General features: G+C 44.3%; 1 non-coding gene across 1 annotated transcript; it reads right to left on the bottom strand.

Annotated features, from left to right (window-relative positions):
- Positions 1-3,314: 3,314 nt before the first annotated feature.
- LOC120264200 lies at positions 3,315-3,421 on the bottom strand. Its single transcript, XR_005537370.1, has one exon. It is a non-coding gene; the product is annotated as a small nucleolar RNA R71 (small nucleolar RNA).
- Positions 3,422-6,272: the final 2,851 nt, after the last annotated feature.

Below are 6,272 nucleotides of genomic sequence, written 5' to 3'. Positions count from 1 at the left end.
TGACAACTTTTTTCTTTTTTAATCAAACAACTAAGGGATTTAGTCCAAAAGCAAAAATCCTTCCTAAGATACAAGTATACCTGCAACTAGGATAAAAAGTGAAATGAAGAGACTTCATGAGCATGGATGAACTAGCAATTAGAACAACAAATACACTAGCTCTAACATCACCCTAAGTCATATGAATCCCTAACATGTCATAGATCATCCTAAGTCATGCACCATCACCATAACACAAATATAACCCTCCTCCACACTTGAACATTACATTGTCCTCAATATAAACAATGTAAGCACACAGAAAAGGAAAAAAAGACAATAAAGAAAATTGAGGAGAGTTATTAGAGCTTCCTTGGACACAGAGAGTGATAATATCGCTCTCAACGTGAACATCACAATCATTCCAAAGATGGCATACATCCTATAAAGAAAAAAGAGTACAATGTGAAGCTTAAACACAGAACAAGAGAAAATAAAATAAAATAAAGTATTGAAATAAAATATATAAAGCAGTAAGATAGACAATTTAGTAGGGGCTCCCCTGGCTAATTGTGTCACAAGTACAAGTCCAAATAAAGAAATACAAAGTTCACAAAATGGAATAAAGTACTTAAATGAAAAAAGATAAAGTCAATGCTCAGTCGGTTCCTAGTCGATACTCTTAGTGATTATAGTGTCCCATAAATCAACAAAGTGCTCCTATAAATCAGATGTATCAACACCAATGCTGTGCGAGAATACTGGAGGCCCAGATGAGGAGGCTTCTAAATGGTCAGTGATAAGTGCTTGTGCGATATGAATGCGAAGCGTTCATTCCTTATGTTGAGCATTACTTTTCTCAGGTTTTTACATTAATATGTGTGTTTTTATGTTACTTTTATGCAGGTAGGGTTGTGAGGCCGAGTATGAAGGAAATAGGCCAATGTAGATCATAATGCACCTATTTTGGAGGAGATCTTGCTAAGGTTCAAACGTGAAGACATAGGTCAGGTGTGAGATGCTAGAGTGTGCCAACCTCCTCGTATTCGAGTGAGCACATTCATTTGGAGGGGCACAAAGGCAGTCACACTCGAGCATTCCGACTTATGCATATAAGAACAAGAGATCCACCAACATGTACATCATTGAAGAAGCAAGTGATTCACGACGTAAACGTAGCCCGCTTATGTTACCCCCAATGAAAGTATGGAATTGGGAGTATTTCCGCAGAGTATCGCATAGAGATTACTATAGCAAAGTACGTAGCAAAGACGGCCGAGAAATCGAGAAACAGAGAATCCACACGGGCGTGGAAATTATCCACGCCCTGTGGAAATTCCATAGGGGCGTGTGACATCATACACGCCCTGCAGTCGCCCCGATTCCACTCTATTTAAAGCCAATTTCAGCCCCGATTTCAAAGATTCTTTTCTCCATCTTTTCCCCAACTTGTGAGAGGGTTTCGCTAGGGTTTCGAGGGGTATTGGCCAAGGTTTTTAGAGAGGTTCTACGGGCTCTCGACATCGTGATTCCATTAGGAAGAAGGTTGGTAGGGGAGCTCGATCGAGGCGTATTCTATACCGGACTGAAGGAATCCTTGGACAACGAGTAGAGGACTTTCCACAAGACTATCGACTACGCACCATCGAGGGGGTTTCTTTTATGGATTCATTGCTTTTTACATTCAATTTCTTTTGATTGTACTTAGCTCCATGGAGAGCTAAACCCCTAGTGGGTACTTGGGTGATTGTGAACCCTAGGATGTACTCGCTTTCATTGAACTCTTTATTATGCTTTCAATAAATTGATGTTTATTGTGAGTTCCAACCTTGAATGCTTGATTGTATGAACATTTCCCCTAGAGTGACACTAGGGTTGAGAGTTCTTGTTGGTAACCTTGTGAGTGAGTGACACACCACGAGCGTTAGACAAAGCTAGGTTGGAGAGGGTTGAGAGGGTGAGTCGAGAGGTACAGGAACGCCTCCTTTCCCTCCGACGTGATAGATTCTACTCCTCCTTGAGTTCTTTTGCGCCATAATAGGGTGAATGGTCTAAGGGATGAACCTCCGCTGGGACCTAGTTGCGCGTGCAATGGAGTGAAGCGTTGAGGGAATCTTAGTATCTAGGGATTAATTGTGGCTAGGGACCTTCCGTCTGGACCAAAGGGTTAGGTTTATATTTAGGAAGCGACTTATCACTTGGATTCCCTAGAGCCCATTGCAACTTTGTTCGAGTGCGAGGTTGAGAGGTTACTTAATCTCTCCTCCGGGACATGAATAGAGTTAGGCATAGTTGACCTTAGATTTGGGACTATATATGTAAGGATTTCCACGACTCACCATTACATTGATTAGGAAGCATAATAGAGAGTTCTTGCACTTGAAGCGATTATCCTAGGTGAAGCATCATCCGAGTACCCCATCTTTATCGATTGCCTTACCCTTCTCTTTATACTTGCTCTCTCACTTGTTTCTTTTATTATTGAGAATTGAATCAATTTCACACCAATCATTGTTGATACTCCACATAGCTAAGAATCGAATTAAGTGTCTTTACTCCCTACTCCCTGTGGATTCGACCCCGCTCACCCGGGATTATTACTTCGACAAACCCTGCACTTGCTGGGATATAAGCAAGGGGTACTTGTCAAGTTTTTTTGGCGCTGCTTTGCGGGGAGTTAGGCGTTTAGAGATACTTTTGCACTTTTGTTTTCTTAGCTATTTCACTACACATTCTATTTCATATCTTCTTATTCTATCATCGCTCGATTTTCTTTTTTTCTTTACTTTTTGGTGCAGCTCCAGTGTTATGACCCGAGGGAATCCATCAATATTGATTGGAGGAGACCCCCGAGCTTGAACGTACACTTCAAGGAAAGGGAAAGAACTTGTACAAGAACAGACTTTAATCCAAATTGATTTGGAAGTAGAAGGATCCGACAACATGGCGTAACAAAATGAGCAACAACGGACACTATCTCGATTATGCTGACCTTCAGTGTTGGGACACAATCGAGTATTGTGCGTCCCCCAATCATGACTCGAATTTCGAGCTCAAGCCGGGCATTCATCCATATGTCTGCAGCTAGTCCGCACAATTCAACGGTTTGGCCGATGAGGATCCAAACAAATCACATAGAGAGCTTCCTCGAGGTGTGTGACATGCTGAAGATAAATGGTGTGATGGATGATGCCATCAAATTGAGAGCCTTCCCATTTTCCTTAAAGGGGAAAGCAAAGCAGTGGCTACACTCATTACCTAGGGCATCGATCACTACATGGGAGGAGATGGTAGAAGCTTTTCTAGCCCGTTATTTCCCTCCCGAAAAATCAGCAAAGCTTAGGAATGAGATCTCATCCTTTATGCAGCTGGAATTGGAGTCTCTATTTGAGACATGGGAAAGGTTCAAGGAACTCCTGCGCAAGTGCCCGCAACACGGATTCTCGGAGTGGATGATTGTTCAAACCTTCTACAATGGTTTGAACCCGAGTACAAGGTAACTCTTGGATGCAGCGGCAGGAGGTACCTTAGGTAGCAAGACCCCCGACGAGGCACGTCAATTGATTGAGGAAATGGGGTTAAATAGCTACCAGTGGAACGCTAGGGAAAAGAAAAAGGTGGCCGGACTCCATGAAATTGATGCGGTAACTTCATTGGCGGCCCAAGTGGAGAGTTTGAGTAAGAAGCTAGATCTTATAGCTTCGAATAAAGTTGTGGCCGTGACAAATTATACCGGTTGTGGTGGAGGACATGCTCCTTCCGATTGCCAATCGTCATAGGTGATGTTTCTTCAGTTCAGAATGTTGACTTTGTAGGTAATGGAATGAGACCTCAAGGGAATCCATACAGCAACACCTACAATCCAGGTTGGAAGAATCATCCCAACTTTTCATGGAGTAATCAAGGACTACAGAAGACCATGGGGCCATCGGGGTTCCAACAACAACAACAAGCCCCTCAAGTGGAAAACAGAATTTCAGGCTTGGAAACCCGAATGACGGATTTGGAGAAGCACTTGGCTAGATTTGTTCAATCGGCAAATACAAGGTTTGAATTAGTCGAGGTACACTACGCAATCACACCGCCTCCTTGCATAACCGCCTCCTTGCGGACCGAACGGTACGACATCCGAGAGGCATCATTGAAGATGTGCTTGTCAAGGTGGACAAGTATATTTTTCCGATTGACTTTGTAGTGCTAGATGTTGATGAGGATGCAGATGTACCCTTGATACTTGGGAGACCGTTCTTGCGGACTTCCAAAGCATTGATTGACATGGACGGGGGAGAGCTCACGTTGAGAGTCGGAGACGATAAGCTCACTTTCACCGCTTTGTCAAGCCATGTGGCATTCTCTCGATTTTGATGACACTTTGTATTTTTCTAGACACTACTCGATGAGATTGTTGATGAATATATACAGGAAAATGTTCAACCCGGATCCGTATGAAGGTTTGTTCGACCAAGAGGAGAGCAATGAAGAAGTAATGATGCTTGGTCTCGATTGGAGAGGAAACATCTACCCCGGGAACCTTGAAGAAGGTGCTCGGAAAATGAAGAGGGCTCAAGACGCCACCAAAAAATGCCCCAAGACCGTTGGAGACGTACATGAGCCAAGAAAGTTGGACTTAACCATTGTTAGGTGGTCCGAAGCCCGATAGTGCACCCTCTACCCTCAAAAGACTTTGCTCATCATGCTTTCAAGTTATGGGTAAGAGGGCAACCTTCATTCATGAACCACCGTGAGGTAAGAAAGATACGCTAAGCTTTAGTGGACGTTAAACAAGCGCTTCTTGGGAGGCAAACCCAAGTGTTTATCGCTGTACTTTTTAGTTTAGTTTGTTTGCATGAATAAATTGTTAAGTATTGGTGTTTCAATTTTTTGAGTGCGTGTCATGCGATTTTATTGTGGGTTTTTAAAAATAATTCATTGTATGTTTTGTTGAGAATTAGCGAAGTTTGGTCGCTTTGAGTTCTATTTTGTGTTTTTTTATCCGGTATATCTTGCATAATAGGGGCGTGCTCCGAGTGTGTAAACATGTTCGAAAGCTAGTTCTGCAGAGCCCGCAGTTTTTTTCTAAGTCCTCCGGGAGAAAAACACACGGGCAGTGGGAAATTCCACACGCCGTGGTGTGTATTGTGAACTCTTCCGGAGAGGGCATAGGGGCGTCGCTGCGCCGTGACGACTCATGCGATCGGGCGCATGCCCGTGGGTAATTTTCACACGGGTGTGTGCCTTCCCGCAGATGGGCGCTTTTTCCCGAGAATACACAGGGCGTGGACTCGCCCTCGTGGGTGACCTGTGAACCACGCATGATGTGGGTAATTTCCGCACGCCTGCAAAAACTCGCAGGTTGCTCCCTCCATCCCGAGAAAACACAGGCGTGCGGCCGCCCCGTGAGTTGAGGTTCATGGACTGCCCACGCCTGGGGAATTTCCGCACGGGCGTGTGGGCGACTTGATTTTTTTCTCAGATGACCAGGGAAGCCAGCAGGGCGCGTCGCCTCAGTAGCCGGGCGCACGGGCGTGATAATTTCCGCACGCCTGCGGGAGATCGCTTTTAAGTCGATGAGAGTTTTTTTTCCGAGCGCATGGCGTGCATACGCCCTGTGGAGCTTTTTGAAGTGAGGCACACGGGCATGGGGAATTTCCACACGCCTGCGTGGATGCACGTAACGTAAAAAAAGTCGCGAGTTCTGCTTTAAAAAGGGGATGATTTCTCCATCTTCATGACTCCTTTTCCCTTGAAAACACTCTCACAACATTCTCCGAGTCCATTGCGCCAGTATGGTGGGATTTTAGCAAGTTTTCTGGCCGGCTCTCTATTTTCTCATTTCTTCTCGTCGGTAAATTCATTTTCTTCATCTTCTTCGTCAATTCATGATTTCTATTGATTAATCTAGTCAACAATGCTTCGTTTCTTCAATTGGAACAATGATTTACGTTTAGAACGAAGTTAGAGATATTATTGATGTGTATTTTTTTGGATTGTTGATACCGGTCGCAGTGCGTTTCTCACGCCCGTGAATCCACATGCAGGCGTAGTGGAAATTCCACACGCCACGCGTGGATTGTCGCAGATTATTTTATCAATTTGTTTTGACTAATTTTGTTTAAATTTGGCGATCATGGCACCTACAACAAAGAAGCAAACTCGATAAGAGGCCACGTGAGTCATCCTCTCGAGCCCGAGGGCATGCGATTTGCGATTCCCGAACATCAGGCCCGTTATGAGTGCTTATCGAGACTCCGCTTCGGACAGACTCGATTCCTGGACACGACTATATTACGAGA

Source organism: Dioscorea cayenensis, chromosome 6 (genome assembly GCF_009730915.1).
Source record: "Dioscorea cayenensis subsp. rotundata cultivar TDr96_F1 chromosome 6, TDr96_F1_v2_PseudoChromosome.rev07_lg8_w22 25.fasta, whole genome shotgun sequence".
Lineage (NCBI taxonomy): Eukaryota > Viridiplantae > Streptophyta > Magnoliopsida > Dioscoreales > Dioscoreaceae > Dioscorea > Dioscorea cayenensis.
Note: the sequence above shows the minus strand (reverse complement) of the source record. Positions and strands in the feature narration are given on the sequence as shown.